Here is a 25126-nt window from a genome sequence, read left to right as displayed (position 1 = left end):
GGACCTGCATATTCTTGGTGGAGTGGGAGTGGGAGTTAAAGTGGCCTCTTTATACAGACACCTTCCCTACACTTGCCTGCCTACAAATGGTGGACAGGCTCTGGGAAGGCAGGAGGTGAGTTACCCACCACAATATTCCTAACCTCTGACCTACACTTGTGCTTATGTAGTGAGTCCTATGAGTTTCGGCTCAATGATAATCCCCAGGATGCTGATAGTGGGGAATTCAGTGATGGTAACACCATTGAATATCACGGGAAAGTGTCAGGGCACTACACTATTCCCTGCACTTTGTCCATAGCCTACTATGCCTGGTACTTTAAGTAATCATCCAGATACTCCTTAAATGTCGCGAGATTACCTGCCTCCACCACCCTCTCCGGCAGCATGTTCCATATATCAACTAGCCTCTGAGTGAATATTTTTTCTCAAATGTCCTCTAACTCACTTGTTCCTCACCTTAAGCTTATGCCCTCTGATCTCAGATACCTTGTGGGCCAACTTATAGTAAATGGACTACAGCAGCTCAAGAAAGCAGCAGGTCACTACCACCGTCTCAAGGATAACTAGGAACAGGGAACAGATGTGGGCCAGATAGCGATGTCCCATGTGTGAATAATAAACATCAGAGCTGGAGAGATGTGATGTCAACTGGGGCTGTGAGAGAAGGTGTTGACCAACCCTGGGAGAGACTGAATGCTTCAATTAGGTGCTGTGGGACACAAACGTCCCCTCTCAGTTTCATTGGTAAGTTTTTCAACTCGTGGGAAACCTGGAAACAGCCATTAAATTCCAATCCAGCTGCCCATTGTGTCATATCAAATTTGAATGTGTTAATAAGCATCCCATCTCTCCACAATGCAACATTCAGATGGCCTATTATATGTGGCAGATTGGGGCATTTTCTGGCATAACTTACTCTCACTTTTAAGTTTTAACTTATTCTCTCTTGTTATGTGGTGTGTGGGTTGGAGGAGGGAGTGGTTAAGATGGAGGGTGTTACCTATTTCTCTCCACAGTTATTGCTTGACTTACCGAGTGATTCCAAAATTGTCAGTTTTCACTCGACTTTTGATATGCTTAAAATGTATTGATAGTCTGAATTTTGTGATATGATGCATTCAATACTATCCATGAAATAAGAAACAGAATTAGCTGTGGAGTAATACAATTTAATTTGCACATAGGAATAGGAATTAGAAATAATAGACTTGTTCATCAAAAGAGGTCCTGAGTATTGTATTGGAGTTCATGTGCGAATCTATTCAACCGCTGAGTTCAATGGGTAACATCTCAGACCATTTAGGAAACATACAGACAGATACTGTACACAAAATCTGAAAAATATATGTAGTTTCTGTGATTCAAAGCAACTTGCAACCATCTTTTGCTATTGATTTTTACTTTTAGCTCTAATAAGTCATTGAAGTGACATGGGAGGAGATGAGAGAAGGAAAAGAATAATGCAATTATTACCACTACTTTCTCAAAATGTTTACAAAAGTATGTTTAGCATTTGGCACCAACTGCTAAAGCAAACTGAAAAGCAAACTGCTCATGATAGCTCAACTGTGAAACCTCACAGCAGACAGAGATCAATCTATTTCATTGAGCAAATACAAGAATAAATCAACTTCAGAAGAGAATGAAATCTCACCTTTATAGTTCAATAACAATGCGGGGTTAGGTCACCAGAAGTGGTAATGAGTCAGTGGTCTGACCAGGAGGATGGTTTGAGATAGCAGCAGTTGCATGTGTACTTTTACACACTGTGCAGCTTACTTATTAAGAAACTTACATTTTTTATTGAAGCTACTATTTTTCTTCGAGCTTGTTTCCAACAAGCTAGGGCATGGAGAAAGAACGTTGTTAAAATTCAGGCCGTATTACCTAAAGCACTGCAGCATGCCAGCAGGCAAGCAGCATACATACCTTGCACACAGACAGATATACTTCACATTCTTGAATATTCCTGTTAGTTTAGTTCAGGTTGGATTACGTTTTCTATTCAGAACATGTTACTGCAAGCATGACTTCAACTTTGTTGGACTTTCTTGTTAACTATGTCATTTAAGTAGAGTATTGAAAAGCTTGAAATGGGAGAATTACTAAAGTGTTGTAACAAAATGGGGGGAGCGGGGTTTATATAAACATTAAATTATACAGATTAAGGAATCAAACACTCTACATGGATATTGCAAAATAATTATGAGGAAAAGAAAGCAGACCGAAATTTGACAAAAGCAGGAGGAGGCCATTTAGTCCATTTGGTTTGCTCCTCCATTCAATGGGATTACAGCTGATCTGATAATCATCAACTCCACTTTCTTGCCTTTTTCACAAAGTGATTTCCTCACTTAACCAAATCTGTCTATTACAGTCTTAAAGACACAACATCTATAGCCCTCTGCAATCAAGAACTCTACAAGATTCACTACACTCTGAGTGAAGAAATCACCCCTCATCTCTTCTAAACTGGGTGACTCCTTACTCTGACATTACGCACTCTGTTCCCTGCTCCAGACATTGTTTTCTCTCTCTCCGTTTGTCTTTGTTTCTTTCTTCACCTTCGAGACCGGAGCAGTGTCAGTGGGGCAGTCTGGGATCTTTAACTTCTCCAGGCTCCCATAATTAAAATTGTCTTTCACCTTGACCCCTATTCCTAGACACAGTGAAAAGCAATGTGCAAAAAATCCATTGAAACGGTTGGCAACTGATTCAATTATAAAATCAACTTTAACTTGACCATCAGCTTTTAACATGCCCCACGTTCTTCTCCTAATTGCTTACCATTGTGAAATTATCCTGGAGGACAACACAAGCATTACCTTCTCATGACCAACCACCTCTTGCTTGGGTCTTTATATTTTCCTGGCAGCAGTGGCAGGGACTCCTGGCTGCAGTAGTTCAGAAGCCTGGACTTGTAGTGGTGCCTGGAGCAGGGACTCCTGGCTGTGGTATGCCCAGAGACTGGACTTGTAGTGGTGCCTGGGGCAGGGACTTCTGGCTGCAATAGGCCCAGAGACTGGACCTGTAGTGGTGCTAGGCTGTACTAGGCCTGGAGTGGGGACTGTTGGTATTGTCAGTGGGGCAGTGGGCAACTATGGAGCAGGAGTATCCTGGAACATCAGTGTCATCATTGCTCTACCTGGAATGGGGCTTCTTGAAGCCTGGAACACCTTGCAGAGACCTTGCAGAAGTTGTGCCTGAGACCACAATTTGAATAGAAGATGAATTCCTATTTAAGTAAATTATTTTTATACTGTTTGTAATTAAAAATGGCACTGATTGGGGTAACAAAGCACTTTTCATTGTATCTTCCTTAGATATATGTGTCAATAAAATCATTCATTCATTCAGCCCCTCTGCACCTACCCTGTCAAGCTCCTTAAGAATCTTGTATGATTCAATAAGGTCCTGCCTCTCATTCATCTAAACTGCAATGAGTCCATAGAACATAGAAAATTAGAGCTCAGCACAGGCCCTTCGGCCCTTGATGTTGCACCGACCTGTGAAACCATCTGAAGTCCATCTGACCTACACCATTCCATTATCATCCATATGTTTATCCAATGACCATTTAAATCCCCTTAAAGTTGGTGAGTTTACTACTGTTGGAGGCAGGGGGTTCTATGTCCCTACTACTGTGAGTATAGAACATACCTCTGCCCTCTGTCTTATATCAACTGAGCAGCTCTTTCCAAGAAAATCCCTCCATACCCAAGATCAACATAGTGGACCTTCTTTGGATAGCTTCCATTTTCAGGATTTCTTACTTTAGATAATGGGACAAAGACTGTTCACAGCATTCTAGGAATGGTCTAACAAGTTCTTTGTTTTCAAATTTTAAATTCCAAGCAGTAATGTCCCCATCCACAAACACCTAAATTGACAAGGTTCTCTTTAGAATTTATGTTGAACTCTGTGTGGAGTTTGCACATTCTCCCCGTGTCTGCGTGGGTTTCCTCCGGGTGCTCCGGTTTCCTCCCACAGTCCAAAAATGTGCAGGTTAGGTGAATTGGCCATGCTAAATTGCCCGCAGTGTTAGGTGAAGGGGTAAATGTAGGAGAATGGGTCTGGTTGAGTTGATCTTCAGAGGGTCGGTGTGGACTTGTTGGACCGAAGGGTCTGTTTCCATACTGTAAGTAATCTAATCTAATCCAATCTAAATGGTAAGGTTCCTCTTTAGCCTGAATATTGAGTGGACGAACTTCCTCAGTCACGTTAAACCTGAAGGGAACAGCACCTAGGGCTAGATGTGACCTCTTCTGGGCTTGAAAGGAGCAGGAGGATCCTCAGGTTTTGGACTGAAACTAAGGGACTTGCTTATTTTGCACTGTGCCCTCACACCCAACCCATTAGCCTTCACCTGACATCTGTCCACAGTGTGGATTCAAACTGACTTAATAGATTTAGCTGGGTTAGAGTACATTGACACAGGTCCTTGGTGGAAGCTTCCTGCCCCTTAAGCTCTCTTTTGCTTATTGATTAAACAGTGACTCCCACAAGACTCTGACACATATAAATGAGGCCTTCTCCAAGGCTTCTATAATTAAAGTTGTCTTTCACCTTGACCCCTTTTCCATGGACACAGTGGAAAGCGCTGTGCAAAAGAATCCATCCTGATGGCTGTCGTAGGTTAGGTAGATTAGCTATGATAAATGCAGGGTTATGGGGATAGGATATAGGGCTTGGTCTGGGTGGAATGCTCTTCAGAGTGTCAGTGCAGATTTAATAGGCTGCATGACCTCTTTTCACACTGTAGAGATTCTGTGTTTTATGATTTTAATTAATTCCCTAATGTAACTTTAACATTCAGTAAAATTACCACACATTAAAGCCAGTAGGTCCAAACAGACAAAAAAGTATTCAAGTGTCCTTGAGTCTTTGATAAGAACTGGGAACTTATAATCTTGTAATTGAAGACTTTTTTTATAAAATGAGTCATCATGACTCTGTTATCAGTGCAGCATATGTTATCTTAACAAAGTTTGTACATATTGACAGTTACAATGTTTGAACATTGCTGAAAAGGGAGAGAGGAGAAAACATCTTGTCAGGTTAAACATAAGACATATACTTTAGGAGAAAGGAGGCGTTGACTCTAATTGGCCAAGGCATTTCCATGGAGAAAGTAACAGGAACTATAGGCTGCCCATGTTTCAAGATAAATCAGATGATGACATCGATTCACATCATACAATTAGAATTGTTATGGCACAGAAGGAGGCCATTTGGCCCATCATGTCTGCTTCAACTATACGAACAAGTATCATTACCTCATATCATGATTTGCTGCATTTCCTTAGCCCCTTGCACATTAATTATTTTATAATAACCATTCAATGCCCTCTTGAATGCCCTGATTTAGCCTGTCTCCATCACATTTTCAAGTATAATCAGATTTTTGTCAGATCATCTTTACTTATTTTGCACATTGCTTTAAATCTATGCCCCACTGTCTTGCTCCTTCTATGTGTGAGCACCCTCCAACAGAGGGTGACCGAGAGGGAGAGGCATCAGTTTGGCGCATACATTACAGCCTGGAGAGCATCACACAGTGCTTAAGGCCCAAACATTACATCCTGGTAGTGTTTCCTTCCTTTCCTTCTCCTCTAGCCAAAATAGAGAGGGGTGAGGGAAAAGTGGTAAAGAGACGTGCTAATGCAAAATTTGTTGGAGTCAGTAGTTCAGGACTGGAGCTGAGTGAGTTATAACGGAAATCAGCCTGGGAAGGTAGGAGATTCGGAATCTGAGGGGAGACTGAAAAGTGATGTCACAGGAGGGCTGTGATTTGATTGGCTAATAAGGGGTCTGCTAAATTTAAATCAATGTTAAATTGAATCTTGTTAACTTGTTGGTTATAATTTGCATAAACAGAGATACAAAAACAGTTAAAAATGTAAAAAGTAAAAAGTGAAGACTGCAGATACAGGAGATCAGAGTCGAGAGTGTGGTGATGGAAAAGCACAGCAGGTCAGGCAGCCTCCGAGGAACAGGGGAATTCGAGATTCCCGGCATAAGCCTTCATCAGGAATGAGGCTTGTGGGCCGGGGGGTCTGAGAGATAAATGGGAGGGAGGGTGGGGCTGGGGGAAGGTAGCTGAGAATGTAGCTGGTGACAAGTGGTGTTCCGCAAGTCTCAGTATTGGGATCACAACTTTTAACTTCATGCATAAACGATTAACAAAGGAACTGAGGGTATTCTGGCTATGTTTGCAGACAGCTAGAGGGACAGGTAGCATTGAGGAGGCGAGGAGGCTGCAGAAGGATATGGACAGGTTAGGACAGTGGGCAAAGAAGTGGCAGATGGAATACAATGTGGGAAAGTGTGTGGTCATGCACTTTGGTAGGAAGAATAAAGGCACTGACTATTTTCTAAATGGGGAGAAAATTCAGAAGTCTGAAGTGCAAAGAGACTTAAGAGTTCTAGTCCAGGATTCTCTCAAGTAAACTTACAAGTTGAGTCAGTAGTTAGGAAGGCAAATGTAAGAATGGCATTTATTTTGAGAGGAGTTGAATATAAAAGCAGGGATGTACTTCTGAGACTCTATAAGTCTCTGGTAAGACAACAGTTGGAATATTTTATGTGGTTTTGGGTCCCACATCTACGGAAGTATATATTGGCCTTGGAGCGTGTTTAGTGGAGTGGTTTCAGGAATGAAAAACTTAACATATGAGAAACATTTGAGGACTCTGGGTTTCTAGTCAATAGAGTTTAGAAATATGATGGGGGATCCAATTGAAACATACAGAATACTGAATAGCCTAAACAGAGTGGATGTTGGGAGGATGTTTCTGTTGGTAGGAGAAACTAGGACCTGAGGGCATAACCTTGGAGTAAAGGGAAGATCTTTTAGAATGGAGGTAAGGAGAAAATTCTTCAGCTAGAGAGTGGTGAATCTATGGAATTCATTGCCACAGAAGGCTGTGGAGGCCAGGTCATTGAGTATATTTAAGATTGAGAGAGATAGGTTTTTGAGTATCAAGGGCAAAAAGCAGGAGAATGGGGATGAGAAAATGATCAGCGATGATTGAATGGTGGAACAGACTTGATGGATGAATGGCCATGCTCTTATGTCTTATGGTCTTATTACGAAGAACAGCTTCTCCCTATCTACTCTATCCAGTCAGCTCATGATTTTGAAAGCTTTTATCAAACCTGCCTTTAGTCTTCTCCTCTCGGAGGAGATTAGTCCTAATTTCTTCAGTCTATCCTCATAACTGAAGGTTTTCATTTCTGGAACCATTCTTGTAAATCGCCTCTGCATTCTCTCTAATTCAAACCTTTCCCATAATGTGGCACCTAGAATTGGTCTATGCTATGTCCCTATTCATAGCGCTAAGAAAACTGTATGCTTTATTTACTGCTCTCCATCTGTTCTGTCATCTTCAATGATTTTTGCACATATACCCCTGGGCTACCTGTGCTCCTGCATCCCTTTTAGAATTGTATCAAACATTTAAACTATAGAACATAGAACATAGAACATAGAACAATACAGCACAGAACAGGCCCTTCGGCCCACGATGTTGTGCCGAACTTCTATCCTAGATTAAGCACCCATCCAAGTACCTATCCAAATGCTGCTTAAAGGTCGCCAATGATTCGGACTCCACCACTCCCACGGGCAGGGCATTCCATGCCCCCACCACTCTCTGGGTAAAGAACCCACCCCTGACATCTCCCCTATACCTTCCACCCTTCACCTTAAATTTATGTCCCCTTATAACACTCTGTTGTACCCGGGGAAAAGGTTTCTGACTGTCTACTCTATCTATTCCTCTGATCATCTTATAAACCTCTATCAAGTCACCCCTCATCCTTCGCCGTTCCAACGAGAAAAGGCTGAGAACTCTCAACCTATCCTCGTACGACCTATTCTCCATTCCAGGCAACATCGTGGTAAATCTTCTTTGCACCCTCTCCAAAGCTTCCACATCTTTCCTAAAGTGAGGGGACCAGAACTGCACACAGTACTCCAACTGTGGCCTTACCAAGGTCCTGTACAGCTGCAACATCACTTCACGGCTCTTGAACTCAATCCCTCTGCTAATGAACGATAATACACCGTAGGCCGCCTTACAAACTCTATCCACCTGAGTGGCAACTTTCAAAGATCTATGTACATAGACCCCAAGATCCCTCTGTTCCTCCACCTGACTAAGAACCCTACCATTAACCCTGTATTCCGCATTTTTATTTGTTCTTCCAAAATGGACAACCTCACACTTGGCAGGGTTGAACTCCATCTGCCACTCCTCAGCCCAGCTCTACATCATATCCAAGTCCCTTTGCAAACGACAAATGCCCTCCTCACTGTCCACAACTCCACCTATCTTCGTATCATCTGCAAATTTACTGACCCACCCTTCAACTCCCTCATCCAAGTCATTAATAAAAATTACAAACAGCAGAGGACCCAGAACTGATCCCTGCGGAACTCCACTTGTAACTGGGCTCCAGGCTGAATATTTACCATCTACCACCATTCTCTGACTTCGACCGGTTAGCCAGTTTTCTATCCAATTGGCCAAATTTCCCTCTATCCCATGCCTCCTGACTTTCCGCATAAGCCTACCATGGGGAACCTTATCAAATGCCTTACTAAAATCCATGTACACTACATCCACTGCTCTACCCTCATCCACATGCTTGGTCACCTCCTCGAAGAATTCAATAAGACTTGTCAGGCAAGACCTACCCTTCACAAATCCGTGCTGGCTGTCCCTAATCAAGCAGTGTCTTTCCAGATACTCATAAATCCTATCCCTCAGTACCCTTTCCATTACTTTGCCTACCACAGAAGTAAGACTAACTGGCCTGTAATTCCCGGGGTTATCCCTATTCCCTTTTTTGAACAGGGGCACAACATTCGCTACTCTCCAGTCCCCTGGTACCACCCCAGTTGACAGTGAAGATGAGAAGATCATTGCCAACGGTACTCAATTTCCTCTCTTGCTTCCCACATAATCCTAGGATATATCCCGTCAGGCCCGGGGGACTTGTCTATCCTCAAGTTGTTCAAAATGTCCAACACATCTTCCTTCCTAACAAGTATCTCTTCTAGCTTACCAGTCCGTTTCACACTCTCCTCTTCAACAATACGGTTCCTCTCGTTCGTAAATACTGAAGAGAAGTACTTGTTCAAGACCTCTCCTATCTCTTCCGACTCAATACACAATCTCCCACTACTGTCCTTGATCGGACCTACCCTTGTTCTCGTCATTCTCAGGTTTCTCACATAAGCATAAAATGCCTTGGGGTTATCCTTGATCCTATCCGCCAAGGATTTTTCATGCCCTCTCTTAGCTCTCCTAATCCCTTTCTTCAGGTCCCTTCTGGCTATCCTGTATCCCTCCACTGCTCTGTCTGAACCCTGTTTCCTCAACCTTATGTAAGCCTCCTTCTTCCTCTTTACTAGACATTCAACCTCCCTCGTCAACCAAGGCTCCCTCACACGACCATTTCTTTCCTGCCTGATAGGTACATACATATCAAGGACACGTCGTATCTGCTCCTTGAAAAAGTTCCACATTTCCACCACATCCTTCCCTGACAGCCTATGCTCCCAACGTATGCTCCTCAAATCCTGTCTTACAGCATCGTAATTTCCCTTCCCCCAATTGTAAAATCTACCTTGTTGTGCGCACCTATCTCTCTCCATAACCAAGGTGTAAGTCATAGAATTGTGGTCACCATCACCAAAATGTTCACCCACTAACAAGCCCACCACTTGTCCCGGTTCATTACCGAGTACCAAATCCAATATGGCCTCCCCTCTGGTTGGACAATCTACATACTGCGTTAGAAAAGCTTCCTGGACACACTGCACAAACACCGCCCCATCCAATCTACTTGATCTAAAGAGCTTCCAATCAATATTTGGGAAGTTGAAGTCGCCCGTGACTACGACCCTGTGGCTTCTGCACCTTTCCAAAATCTGTTTCCCAATCTGTTTCTCCACATCTCTGCTGCTATTGGGGGGCCTATAGTAAACAACCAACAAGGTGACTGCACATTTCCTATTTCTGACTTCAGCCCATACTACCTCCAGAGGCAGATCCCCCTCAAACTTCCTTTCTGCAGCCGTTATACCATTTCTAATTAGCAATGCCACCCCCCCTCCTTTTTTACCACCCTCCCTAATCTTACTGAAACATCTGTAACCAGGAACCTACAACAGCCATTCCTGTCCCTCATCTATCCATGTTTCCGTGATGGCCACAACATCGTAGTCCCAGGTACCGATCCACGCCTTAAGTTCACCCACCTTATTTCTGATACTCCTTGCGTTGAAGAATACGCACTTGAGCCCATCTCTGTGTCCGCAAGTAGTCCCTGTCAGTGCTACCTTCTCCACAGCCTCCCTACAGTCTTGGGCATCCTGACACACAGCTAGCTTACTTGCTGGACTACAAGTCCGGATCCCATCCCCCTGCCAAATTAGTTCAAACCCCCCCGAAGAGTGCTAGCAAACCTACCCCCCAGGATATTGGTGCCCTTCTGGTTCAGGAACAACCCGTCCCTTTTGTACAGGTCCCACCTTCCCCAGAATGCAGTCCAATTGTCCAAATATCTGAAGCCCTCCCTCCTACACCATCCTTGCAGCCACGTGTTCAACTGCACTCTCTCCCTATTCTTTGCCTCACTGTCACGTGGCACCGGCAACAACCCAGAGATGACGACTCTGTCCGTCCTAGCTTTTAGCTTCCAGCCTAACTCCCTGAGCTCTTGAATGACCTCCCCACCCCTCTTCCTACCTATGTCGTTGGTGCCAATGTGTACCACGACTTCTGGCTGCACACCCTCCCCCTTAAGGATTCTGAAGACACGGTCCGAGATGTCTCGGACCCTGGCACCCGGGAGGCAACAAACCATCCGAGAGTCTCGCCCATGTCCACAGAACCGCCTGTCCGTCCCTCTAACTAGAGAGTCTCCTATAACTAGCGCTCTCCTCCTCTCCCCCTTTCCCTTCTGAGTCTCAGAGCCACAGACCCCTTCACTGCAGATTACACCTGCAAGGCTGTCCCCCCCAACAGTTTCCAAAGCTGTATACTTATTTTTTAGGGGAACGACCACAGGGGAACCCTGCACTGCCTGCTTCTTCCCCTTCCCACCTCTAACTGTTACCCAGCTACCTCTGTTCTCCGGTGTAACTATGTCCCTGTAGCTTCTATCAATCACCCTCTCAGCCTCTCGAATAATCCTCAGTTCATCCAACTCCAGTTCCAGTTCCCTAACTCGTTCGGTGAGGAGCAGGATCTGACTGAATTTCCTGCAGACGAAGTCGGCAGGAGTATCGGTGGTCACCCCTACCTCAAACATCCTGCAGGAGGAACATTCCACCGTCTGCGCTGCCATGACTGTACACTTTGTCTCCAAAACAAGAACACTGAGTCAATAACACTGAGTCACTTACCTGTGGACTTTAAAGTTAGGTTAGAGGAGGAGGGTGGGAGGGAGGCCCTACGAAAGTAGGACCTGGGGTCTAGAACACACCCACTCAAATACTAATCACTTATCTTCCCGACCAGCTCTGCGCTCCAACCTCACTTCCGCCCAGCTCACGCCGCTGCTCCCACTCAAATGACCGTTGGTGTTAAAGGGTGAGTATTTATACTCACCCTTTATCTTTCAGTGTTCTTCTGACCAAGGTGCACTATCTCAGACTTCTCTGTATTGATGCTCATTTGCTACCTCCACCAACTTATCTATGTTCCTGTTGGAGTTTTATACTATCATAGAATCATAGTATCCTTACAGTGTAGAAACAAGCTATTCAGCTCATCCAGTCCACACTAACCCTCCAGAGAGGATCCCACCCAGACCTGTTGCCTACCGTACAATCCTGCATTTCCTGTGGCTAATCTACCGAGCCTGCACACCCTGGATACTATGAGCAATTTAGGATGGCCAGTCCACCCAACCTGCACATCTTTGGACTGTGGGAGGAAACTGGAACACCTGGAGAAAACCCACGCAGACACGGGGAGAATGTGCAAACTCCACACAGACAGTCGCCTGAGGTTGAATTGAATCTGGGTCCCTGGCCCTGTGAGAGAACATTGCTAATTATTGAGCCACCGTGCTGCCCCACAGTTCACAATTCTTCCAAGTTTAATATCATTAGCAAACTTTTAAATTATTTCTTGCATTCCAAGATCCAGATCATTAATCTATCATTAACATAAATCAGGAGAAGCAAAGGTGCCAATACTGAGCCCTGGGGAACTTACTAAAACCATCCAACAGCACAATAACTATTCATTGACCATTACTGTCTACTTTCTGTCACTCAGCCAATTTTGTATCCATGTTGCTACTGTTCTTCTTATACCATAACCTGCAACTTTCCTCGCAAGTCTGTTTTGTGACACTCTATGAAATATCTTCTGGAAATCCATGTTTACCACATTAAAGGTTTCTATCACCTTTTCATATGTAAAGACCCATTGTCTAAACACAAAAGGAATATGTTCAAACTTTCCGCCTTTTTGATATTTCTCAGATAATTTGGTGGTTACCAAAAATAGATTGCCATCACCAGCGACCAAATTAGGACATCATCAGTATCATGCAAACAAGACCACATTTCTCTGCCTGCTCCACCAGAAAGTGATTAACACTGTGCCTTTTACTGTTTGAGACGTTCCACACCTTGCCAACAAATACTTTTATAATAATTTAGTCATATTAACTGGAAAACTGACAAATACAGAAAAACAATGGCTACAATTATTTATCTCAGAAATATCCCTGTGGTGATCTCAATGAAATGTCAAGGAAAACAACACTGTCTGTCACAAGGAATTATTGCTGGATTTTTTTTGTCACATCATTTATGTCTTTATTACTAGAGGTCTTTTGGGGATAAATGGAAAATACAATATGTGAATAATGTATCTTTTGGCAGTTTAATTGGCTTTCTGTTGCTGGTGGGCGGGAAGGTGTCACCTGCAGAAGCTACCTCCCTAGAAATAGACTGGAGGCAGGAATGTGTTGGCAGACAACCACATTGACCAGCAGCAACAGTAACGCCTGATCCTCCAAATCCACTTCTGCCTCAGGATAAAAATCCAGGTCATCATCTGTAGCCAGGTCAAGTAAGTTCTGGGAAATTCCTTTCTAGCCCCTAAAGGCAATCAAGTGATCTTTATGAACAAAAACAGAACTTGCTGAGAAAGTCAGCAGGTCTGGCAGCACTGAGGAAGCGTCACTGGACCCATAAAAGTTAACTCTGATTTCTCTTCACAGATGCTGCCAGACCTGCTGAACTTTGCCAGCAACTTCTGTTTTAGTTTCTGACTTACAGCGTCAGTAGTTCTTTCAGTTTTTATTAAGCAACCTTTGTGACCCTGGCTCATTACAACATAGCATTTCTTATGCAATTTGAAAGTGTAAATGTCCCTACCTTTCAGAAACATGGTAAATGTTTGTACAGAATTGTAATAATCCTTATCCAACATTTGTATCAATTATTCGTCCTAGGGAACAATTACTTGCTGAAGGTTTAAAGACTTCTTAGCATTTCATCCAATGCCTTGTTTCTGTATATACCCCACCTTGCCAATGTCCTCAAATATTCACACGGTCATTGATTTTCTTGTATTCTTTTCTAATTGAGACAGTGCATTAGGCTAAATTTTCAGAGGCATAAAGTTGTGGGCAGTGGACTTGCAATTCTCCTTTAAGTCACAAATCCAGTCTCAGTAAGTGATATGGGATATTAAAAATTATTTTTATGAACTTCTTGAGACTAATTTTCATTTGAACACACAGTTTGGCTCTATGGATGTCCCTTTAATTTGAACTTTCCTTTTATTCAGGGTGGGAAAAGCTGATTAACATTTCACATTGCACATTCCATTTTTCATATTCCTTGGGATGCACAACTGTTAAGTACCAAAGATAATATTCTTTAATTGATTGATCTCTGGGAAGGCATTTTCTCAGGGAGGACAAGTTAGTTTAGGGCTATGAAATTGTAACATTGATTCTTAGGTTCAGTGGAGTTCCCTGGAGGAGTGTGGGATTGTGGGTGTTTTCTCTAGTATTGCTGTCCATAGTATATTGTAACTGGAAACAATCATACAGCAGTAGCAAACATGTCTCCTCATTAAATTGTGTTATATGGAGGATGTGAACAAATATGAGATTTTGCAGTTTAACAGGAAGAATAGAGGAGTTGAATATTATTTAAATGAACAAAGACTCAGAAAATCGAAGTGAAGAGGGCTTGTGCATAAATTACACAAAGCTAGCACAAAAATTCAGTCAGTAATTGAGAAGTCAAATTGAATGTTTCAAAGGGAATGGAATATAAAATAGGGAGGTCGTGCTAAAACTATTCAGACACTACTCAGACCACAGCTGGAATACAATGAACAGTTTTGCACCTCTTATCTAAGGAGCAACATTCTGATATTGGAGGCAGTCAAGAGAAGGTTGTCGAGATTGATCCTGGGTCTGCAGGAACTTTCTTATGAGGAGAAGTTGAATAGGTTGGGCTTGTCTTGCTGGTGTTTAGACGAATGAGAAGAGACATTATCAAAACATGTCAGATTTTTATGGGACTTGACAGGGTAGATACCGAGAGGTTGCTTCCATTTGTGGGAGAGTCTAGGACATAGCCCACAAGTGGGCATAATCTCAGAATACAGAATTGCTCATTTAAGACAAAGATGAGGAGGACTCTTTTCTCTTAGACGGTAGTGAATTCTTTGCTGCAGACGGCTAATCAGGCTGTTTTGTAAAGAATATCCATGGCTGAGATAGAGGTATTTCTAATCATTATAGTAATCAAGAGCTATGCAGATATGGAAAGAAAATGGAGTTTAGGATTATCAGATTCCCCATGAACCCATTGAATGGTGGAGTGGATTTGATGGGCTGAACAGCCTACTTCTGCACCTATGTCTTTTTCATCTTATTTCCACCCACTAGTTTTCTTGCAACAGTACAAGCATAGGTGTAGACCTGAACCATTTCTTTAACATGTCCACAGATACATGTCAAGGGTACAGCTCATTATTAATGTCAAGATATGGCCATCCATCATGCAATGAGGTTCCCAAGATAATGTCAGATAAGGAAGGCCTTTCAAGCCACTTTAATTTCTTTATGTATTGCCTCTTTCTTTACCATCCAATTGCTTTTAAAATGATTCTTATTATTCCTTTAGTTTATCTAGAAAGTTATTTCAGATAATAAAAGTTTCCTACTTCTTGCCTTCCTGCTGTTTACTTTAATGTTCCAGGTTCGTTTATATTTTATTAACAATTTTATATATTTCTCACAGCTACCTCCTTTTCAGACGGAGGAACCCAAATTTCATCTGGTTTTCTTCATAACTCAGACCTTGACACCAACATTGCATTGACTGCTTGAATAGCTATCTTGATATTTATTGACCAAAACTGACTATAATGTTCAATGTTTCCAAAACAGCATTACACATTCTTGGCAAGCGCTACAAAGTTGCTGGAACATTATCACCTCTCTTGACTTTGCTACAATGATGTGCTCGCTTCTCACCAGTTCTGCATGTGCACCATAAAAAACAACAATCTCATAAATGATTTTTAAAATGTGGACATTTATGAACTTTTTCACTGTATTTGTCATCTCAGGTCATTGCATTTTAACTAGTTTATGATTGTTTTTCATTATTAGTGAAGACAAACTGCTGAACCAGCTTATTGCTCATCTCAAAGTCATAGATTTGATATCTTAGAAACATGTTGAACTCTAATGGTGGTGATCAAGAAGAGCAGGATATAAAGGAATGGGATTGGGGACAGGTGGGAGGAATTTTGGATACCCTTAAGATTCTGTGAATTAAAAAAAACACAAGTCGGGAATATTGCGTGCAATTGATTAGATTAGATTAGATTACTTACAGTGTGGAAACAGGCCCTTCGGCCCAACAAGTCCACACCGCCCCGCCAAAGCGCAACCCACCCATACCCCTACATCTACCCCTTACCTAACACTACGGGCAATTTAGCATGGCCAATTCACCTGACCTGCACATCTTTGGACTGTGGGAGGAAACCGGAGCACCCGGAGGAAACCCACGCAGACACGGGGAGAATGTGCAAACTCCACACAGTCAGTCACCTGAGGCGGGAATTGAACCCGGGTCTCTGGTGCTGTGAGGCAGCAGTGCTAACCACTGTGCCACCGTGGTCTCCTTCGTATTGGAAAGATGTTGTGAAACATGAAAGGGGTTCAGAAAAGATTTACAAGGATGTTGCCAGGGTTGGAGGATCTGAGCTATAGGGATAGGCTGAACAGGCTGGGGCTGTTTTCCCTGGAGCATTGGAGGCTGAGAGTGACCTTATAGAGGTTTACAAAATTATGAGGGGCATGGATAGGGTGAATAGGCAAAGTCTTTTCCCTGGGGTCGGAGAGTCCAGAACTAGAGGGCGTAGGTTTAGGGTGAGAGGGGAAAGATATAAAAGAGACCTAAGGGGCAACTTTTTCATGCAGAGGATGGTACATGAATGGAATGAGCTGCCAGAGGAAGTGGTGGAGGCTGGTACAATTGCAACATTTAAGAGGCATTTGGATGGGTATATGAATAGGAAGGGTTTGGAGGGATATGGGCCCGGTGCTGGCAGGTGGGAATAGATTGGTTTGGGACATCTGATCGGCATGGACAGGTTGGACCGAAGAATCTGTTTCCATGTTGTACATCTCTATGAGTATGACAGGAGTTTTAAGAAAGAAATTCTGGAGACAATGAAGACTTGGAATATAGCTTCAAAAGGGGTTGAAAATGAAATAGGAATATACATATAGGCAACATAACCCATTTGGATACTGTATAGAATAAGGTTCCCAAAGAGTTACATTAACTTGAAATACATACTCTAAAGAGAATGTTAATTCATGGTTGACTACTGACCATCTGGTTAAATCAAAATGCTGATGTTAAATAGCAAGGGATAGAAAAGAGATGTGGAAAAAGAAAGATAACGCTAATGCGATATTTTAATCTACCTAATATAAAATTGGAAAGTCTAAATAAGATCTGAGTTGGAAAAATACAATGCACAGTCAGAAACATACGATTGGGAGAAGCTCAGCTAACCTCTCAGGCCAATTTTCTTATTTAATGCGGAGGTTAATTATTTTGCAGGTACAAAGCAAAACTTATATTTTATAATCAATATGGTTGGGTTACATACAGTTCAGCTTCCCATAAGCTCTGTAATTTAAATGAAGTTGTAATGCTCAGTCAATAATGACCAGGAGATCATAAGATATAAGAGAAAAAAATTAAGCCATGCGGTTATCAAGTCTGCTCCACTATTTGATCATGGCTGATATGCTTCTCCACTCACTCTTGCCTTCTTCCTGTTACCCTTTATCGCCTTTCTAATCAAGAACCTATCTATCTCTGTCGTAAATACACACAATGACTTGGCCTCCACAACCCTCTGTAGCAATGAGTTCCACAGATTAACCATCCTCTGGCTGAAGAACTTCTTCCTCATCTCAGTCCTGAAGTGTTGTCCCTTCCCTCCGAGGCTGTGCTTTCAGGTCCTAGTCTTTTCTATGTGTGGAAAATCTTCTCCACACCCAATCTAAACAAGCCTGTCAGTATTCTCAGAGTTTCAATCAGATTCCCCTCATGCTTCTAAACTCCATCAAGTACAGTCCTCAATTGCTCCTCATATGACATGTCCTTCATCCTGGGATCACTTTTATATATGTCCTCTGGACTTCCTCCAATACCAGCACAGTTTTCCTTAGAAATGGGGTGCAAACTTGCTCACAATATTCCAAATGCAGTCTGACTAGAGCCTTATTCAGCCTCAGCAGTACATTTCTGCTTTTGTATTGTAGCCCTCTCAAAATGAATGTTAACATTGCATTTGCCTTCCTAACTGCTAACTGACCCTATATGTTAACATTAAGAAAGTCCTGAGCTGGGACTCCCTTTGTACTTCAGATTTCTGTTGGCTTTCCCTATTTAGAAAATAGTTTATGCCCCTCTTCTTCCAACCAAAGTGCATAACCTCATGCTTTCCCACACTATATTCTATTCGACAATTTTTTGCCTACTGTCCTAGCCTATCCAAGTCCTTCTACAGCTTTTCTCTTCCTTCAATATTACCTGTATCGCTTTGTTTACCTTTGTGCCATCACCAAACTTAGCATCAATGCCCTCAATACCTTTGTCCACATTGGTATTGTGCAATATGAACAGTTGTGGTCCCAATACAGGCCCCTGCCCCTGTGGAACTCTACTAGTTACAGGCTGCCATTCTGAAAAAGACCATTGGCTCCTTTGGCCAAGTTGTTCGCTACCTCCTCAAAACATTCTAATACATTTGGTCAGGCTTGACCTCCCCTTGGTGAAGTCATGCTGACTCAGCCCTATTTTATCAGGTAATTCCATATACTCCGCAATCGCATCCTCAATAATGGACTCTAAAATCTCCCCTACGACCGAGGTCAGGGTAATTGGTCTATAACTTCCTGTCTTCTGCCTCCCTTCCTTCTTAAACATGGGTAGCATTTTCAAGTCTTCTGGGATCCTCCCTGATGCCAATGATTCTGGAAACATCACCACCAATGCTTCTACAATCTCTTCAGCTCTCTCCTTCAGAACTTTTAGATGTAGTCCATATGGTTCAGGTGATTGACTACCTTCAGATCTTTTAGCTTCCCCAACACCTTCTTCTTATTAATGATCACTGCACTCACCTCTGCCCAAATGCCTCTCTGGAGCTTCTGCTATGCTGCTGATGTCTTCCACTGCGAAAACTGATGCAAAGTACCTAATCAGTTCCTCCACCATTTCTTTGTTCCCCATTACTATTTCTTCAGTCCCATTTTCCAGCAGTCCAATGTCCACTTTTGCCTTTCTCTTACCTTTTAGATATCTGAAAATCTCTTACAATCTTGTTTCATACTAAGAGCTAGTTTATGCTCATATTTAATCTTCTCTCCCCTATTGCATTATCTCTCCTGGTTTTCAAAAGTCTTCCCAATCCCCTAGCTTCACAGCATTACATGCTTTTTCTTTTGTTTTTATGCTGTCCCTGACTTCATTTGTCAGCCATGGTTGCCTCATCCTCCCTTTGGTATGTTTCTTCTTCCTCAGAATGAATTTCTGCTGTGTTTCCCAAATTATCGCCAAAAACTCCTGCCATTGCAGTTCCCGCTAGGCTCCCCTCCTAATCAACTCTGGCCAAATCCTCCCTCATATCTTTGTAGTCACCTTTATTAATTGTAATTAGCTTACATCTGATTCCAACTTCTCCCTGTCAAACTGTAGGGTGAATTCCATCATATTGCGTTCACTACCATCTAGGGGTTTCTTCACCTTAAGCTCTCTATTCAAGTCTGCCTCATTGCACATCACCAAAGTCACCAAATCACCAAAAATATCTGTTTAAAGTTATAACATTTAATAGAATTTGCAATGCATAAAGCAAGCTTTTAAAATGAACTGTTTCAGCACCTGCCTTTAGTGAAAGTTTTTGCTGTTGCCAGTGGAAAGGGTGACTATGCATATAAGCATATTTTCACATTCAGAAGCTGCTATGTTTGTTCTGAGGCTAGATTATTCCCTGCGCTTGCCTCTGTTATGTGCATGCATTCATGCTGCAATGACACTGCGTCGAACAGGGTCACATTTGCGTTAGATCTAATTTAGTTCCTCTCCTCCGCTTTGTCCCCATAACATTGAAAATGTTTTCTTTTTTTAAATGGTAAATATGTCTTCATCCAATCTTGGGCCATGCATTCTGCACCAAAATAACTCAGCTGCCCAAAAGATTCTCTTAACCTTCATGAAGAGTTTTTGCCAAGTAACTTCAATCCCATCTTCTGGCTTCTGATCTTCCTGACAATTGAAGTAGTTCCTTCCATTTACTGTAAGCAGTTCTTTAGTTCTTATCCTCGTATTATTTACTGCTCTAAGCAGAACAATCCTAGCTTCCTTAGTCACTCAACAAAACCAAGGTTCCTCATCCCTGGTACGATTCTCATAAAAATCCTCTGTACCCTCTCAAATGTTTTAGTATTCATCCTAAAGTGTGGTGCTTGGAATTAAGCACAATAATAGAGCTAACCATTAATAATTAATGTTTAATGTAACATTTTGCTTTTGTATTCTACTTCTAACAATATATAATTCTATGATTTATAAAGCCAGGCTGGGCATCCATTTTCATTAACAAATTCTCTAACCTTCTGAGGTTAGTGTAAACCCACAGGTCTCTCTGTTCCTCAGCCTCCTGTAAAATTGCAGGATTTTGTTAATATTGCCTCTCTTACTTTTTCTTCCAATACGTTCCACTTCATCTTCTCATGTGTTAAATATCATTGTCAACTTTTGATTGGCAAGCTAGTTTAATACAATTTTTCAAAATTCCTTCTGGGGCTCAACAATCACCTCAGAGGCTCCCCTCACATACTCAGACTTCTTATGGACAGGACCTATTCTTTCTGGCAACACCCTGTTTCCTTGGTCTGCCTTTCATTGATAGGGATTGGGAGTGTGCAGGAGTCGGGCGTTGTTTAAGTAGGTTAAAATGACTGGATTCACACTGGTATGGCAGATGGAGTGTAAATGTCCACCCATCTCAACCACCATCCAACTGAAAATTGGGGCTTTAGCATATCTTTTAATTTTTCAAACTGGTTCCCTAAATGAAACAAAATGAAACAAGTCATAGCATGAGCAAGGTTGGCTTTCTGTGCAGTGGCTGCCATTTTGGGTGGCACGGTGGCACAGTGGTTAGCACTGCTGCCTCACAGTGCCAGAGACCCATGTTCAATTCCCACCTCAGGCAACTGACTGTGTGGAGTTTGCACATTCTTCCCGTGTCTGCGTGGGTTTCCTCCGGGTGCTCCGGTTTCCTCCCACAGTTCAAAGATGTGCAGGCCAGTTGAATTGGCCATGCTAAATTGCCCGTAGTGCTAGGTAAGGGGTAAATGTAGGGGTATGGGTGGGTTGCGCTTCAGTGGGTCAGTGTGGACTTGTTGGGCTGAAGGACCTGTTTCCATAATGTAATGTAAAAATGTAATTTTGCATACTCTGGGAATGACATTTTCTCAATGCCACTTTACAGCCATTTGAGAAGCAGCAGTCAGAGTGCTGAATTTTGACCAGATGCAGGGCTTCAAACTAAAATGAATGTTTCAGTGAGGGTAGGTCTGGGATTGTTGTTGGCAGAAGTGGTGTTAGTTAATGGGTGTCAAATCTGTTGGGAAATGATTTCAATTGAATCTTTTAGATGTTTAGACAGTTTCAACTGAAGGGATCACATTACATCTATTGGAGTCTGTTTCCCATGACCTGGAACCATTGAGCCCTTTCACTAGATTAACAAGAAAACAGACCTGTCGGACCTCAAATGAATGCAGCGTGGTCAATTTTCCACTCAGAACAAATACAGAATATTTGTCCCAGTGTTTTAACGTGTTTATAATCTCAAATTTCTCTCTTTCCCATCATTTGGTTTTTGACGACAAATTTAGGTAAGAACCTAAGACCTATGGTGCAGAATAACAACCTGATTGACCAAACCAGGATGACACCAGGTTTGGATTGATAAAATTGTCAATTTGGGAGGGGGTTAGAAGCAAGTTAAGTGAGTTTAAGAATTTACACTCACAGGTATTTATAAAATGCATCAAAAGTGCACAAATTAGACAAGAAGTGTAAGAAGCTTGGAAGTAAAATCCTGAAGATTTCTGGGGTCTGCATGAATGTTCCAGTGGTATATTATGATAGGAAGATAGGGGAGAAAGCTATTCAGCCTTTTGAGCTTATTGTGCCATTCAATGAGATCATGGCTGATCTCTGGCTTAACTCCATACACCTGCCTTTGACCCATTTCCCTAAACAAAAACTGAAACCTTTTGCTTAACAACAAAAAGAATCTGTTTACAATAAAAAAAACAACTGATTCAGCATCCAAAGTTGTCTGTAAAAGAGTTCCAAACATTTACCATCCTTTGCGTGTAGAAGTGCTTCCTAACACGAACAGTCTCCACCCTCCCATGCAGATCCTTGTTGACTCCTTTGTCTGTCCAACCCTTTTTCTCTCTCTTTGGGCTTTATTCATACCGATTGATTACTCCTCAACCCCTGCCCCCACCCTATCTTCTGCATGTAAAATGACATTTTCCAAGCTACCATCAGTTCGGAGGAAGGGTCACCGGACCCGAAATGTTAAGTTTGATTTCTCTTTACAGATACTGCTAGAAGTGCAGAGCTTTTCCAGAAACTTCTGTTTTTGCTTCCTCACATCTTTCCTGAACAGTCTAGTCCTAATTCTCAGACCATGCCCTAGTTCTTGAATCCCCAATCAGTGGAAATATTATTATATGATTTATATCTACCCTGACTTTTCCTGTTAATACTTCGAAGACTTCAACCAGATCTCCTCTTGACCTTCTACATTCTAGATTTAACTGACAGAATTTGTACAATCTCTCCTCCTAACTTAACCTCTGAAGTCCATAGAGCATAATTTGAGACCACAAAAACTGCAGGAGGTTGATCCCATCGGATATTCTTTTCAGCTAGTGGGACCAGAATGGACAGCTGACCAGTAGAGGTCTATTTACATCAAAGTAAACCAGAAGCCTCATGAAAGATGAAAAACACAGGCATGCAGATGAAGATTTCAATTTCCACAATATTAACTGGGCAGACAAAGTGTGAAAGGTTTAGAGTGGTTTGATTTCTTAAAATATTTCTGGGATGGTATTTTAAGCCAGCATGTAGGAGGTCCTACAAGAGAGGGCGCGAGGCTGGATGTAATTTTAATGAATAAAGTCAGGTAAGTAGATGTGCCAGTGGGGGACCATTTCAGGGTGAGTGGCCATAAGATCTTTTATTCATTCATGGCACGTGAACGTCACTGGTCACTTATTGCCCATATTTAGTTGCGTTTGACAAGATGGCCTCCTTCTTTAGAGATCACAATTTCCCTTCCCACGTGGTTGAAGATGCCCTCCAATGCATCTCATCCACATCCCATACCTCCGCCCTCAAACCCCACCCCTCCAACCGTAACAAGGACAAATCCCCCCTGGTCCTCACTTTCCACCCTAACAACCTTTGCATTAACTAAATCATCCACTGACACTTTCGCCACCTCCAAACAGACCCCACTACCAGAGATATATTTCCCTTCCCACCCCTTTCCGCCTTCTGCAAAGACTGTTCTCTCTATGACTACCTGGTCAGGTCCACTCCCCCCAACAACACACCCCCCTGTCCTGGAACCCTCCTCTGCCACCGCAAGAATTGCAAAACCTGCGCCCACACCTCCTCCTTCACCTCCATCCAAGGCCCTAAAAGGAGCCTTCCACATCCATCAAAGTTTCACCTACTCATCCACCAATGTCTTTTATTGTATCTGTTGCTCCCGATGCAGTCTCCTCTACATTGGGGAGACTGGACGCCTCCTTGAAGAGCGCTTCAGGGAACATCTCCGGGATACGCACACTAGACAACCCCTCCGCCCCATGGACCAACATTTCAACTCCTCTTCCCACTCTGCCAAGGATATGCAGGTCCTGGGCCTCCTCCACCGCCGCTCCCTCACCACCAAAACCTGGAGGAAGAACGCCTCATCTTCTGCCTCGGAACACTTCAACGCCAGGGTATCAATGTGGACTTCACCAGTTTCCTCATTTCCCCTCCCCCCACCTCACCTCATTTTCAACCTTCCAGCTCAGCACTGTCCTCAAGACTCGTCCTACTGGCCAATCTCCCTTCCCACCTATCCGCTCCACCCTCCTTTCTGACCCATCACCTTCATCCCCACCCCCATTCACCTATTGTACTCTTTGCTACTTTCTCCCCAGCACGTGCGTACACACACACACACACACACACACACATTTATCTCTCCACCCTGGAGGCTCCCTTCCTTCATTCCTGATGAAGGGCTTTTGCCTGAAACATTGATTTTCCTGCTCCTTGGATGCTGCCTGACCTGCTGTGCTTTTCCAGCATGACTCTGATCTAAACTCTGGTCCATTTTAGTTTCTATTGAATGGTAGTCCCCAGGATTTTAATGAGAATTCAACAATGGTAAAACCATTGAATGTCAGGAGATATTGGATCCTTTCTTTCTTGAGATGGTCATTGATAGGCAGATGCATGGTACAAATGTTACAAATGTTATTATTCCAAGCCTAGATGTTATCAGAGTTTTGGTGAACATGGACTGCTTCAGTATCTGAGGAGTCATGAATGCTGCTGAACATTGTGTAATCTGTTGTAGCACATTTATCTGAACAGTTACAACAATGTCAATTGGATTGGTTGATCTCTTTAAGTATTAGTGTTGAAAAAAATCCTCAGTTTATTTTGAGTTTATTTTGTTTTCAACTTTAACTGAGTGGGATAATGCAATCTGTGGCAAAATATCTAAATAGGGGAACAAGAGTGAAGAATAAAGGTGGGGGAGGGTGACAAATGTGTGTGGTATATTGAGAGCACTCCGAACACTGGAACCTGCTGTAGGGTAGTTTTCACAATCCCTGCTTACAGTGTTGTAGAATCTTGACCAGACTGCGTGCCTCAAGAAATTGAAAAATATTATTTGCTCACACAATGCTGTGATACGGTTATACGATTTGCGAAGAAAATATTGTACAGTGGATGTAAGGTTTATAAGTCAAATTTTATGAAATGAAAACTAGCACTTTGCTGTTTTTTATACAATTGCATATTTGCTCTGTAAGTCTGCGGTTATTAAGGGAGTGCCCATGAGTGATTGTGAGTAGATAGTCTGAAGTGCATGTTTGGATGAAGTTGAACTCAACCCTCTCCTGAAATACATAAACATATTTCTTCAGTTGAGTCTCTGACAGTGAAAAAAGAAATGCAGCCTTCTTTTTTCTTAACTGCTTTGTCACTGACTTATGCAGTTGGAATGAGTACAATATCTAGTAGAGCTGCTGGTACGTTAAGATGAAGGGATGTTGCCACACATGCCTTGGTTCAATGTGCTCTTTTTGCAATTAGCTAAGGTAGGAAGTGGGATACCACAAAAGACCCATATGCCTTCAGTGAGTGATAATACAATGCTGCAGTGTTGACAGGAAATACTGTCACATGGCATAAAGATTAATATCT

General features: G+C 42.5%; 1 protein-coding gene across 2 annotated transcripts in view; it reads right to left on the bottom strand.

Moving 5' to 3' along the window:
* The window catches only part of apbb1ip (amyloid beta (A4) precursor protein-binding, family B, member 1 interacting protein), a 157701-nt gene that overhangs the window by 109453 nt on the left and 23122 nt on the right, over positions 1–25126 (bottom strand). The window contains exon 1 of one of the 2 annotated variants that reach the window (XM_072575988.1): positions 1658–1780. The exons of the other annotated variant lie outside the window; for it this stretch is intronic. The gene's annotated coding sequence lies outside the window, so the exon portion shown is untranslated. Of the gene's footprint in view, positions 1–1657; positions 1781–25126 lie in introns of those variants that run through there. 2 annotated transcript variants of the gene reach the window in all.

Source organism: Chiloscyllium punctatum, chromosome 8, assembly GCF_047496795.1.
Source record: "Chiloscyllium punctatum isolate Juve2018m chromosome 8, sChiPun1.3, whole genome shotgun sequence".
Lineage (NCBI taxonomy): Eukaryota > Metazoa > Chordata > Chondrichthyes > Orectolobiformes > Hemiscylliidae > Chiloscyllium > Chiloscyllium punctatum.
This window is presented reverse-complemented; position numbering and strand designations above follow the sequence as displayed.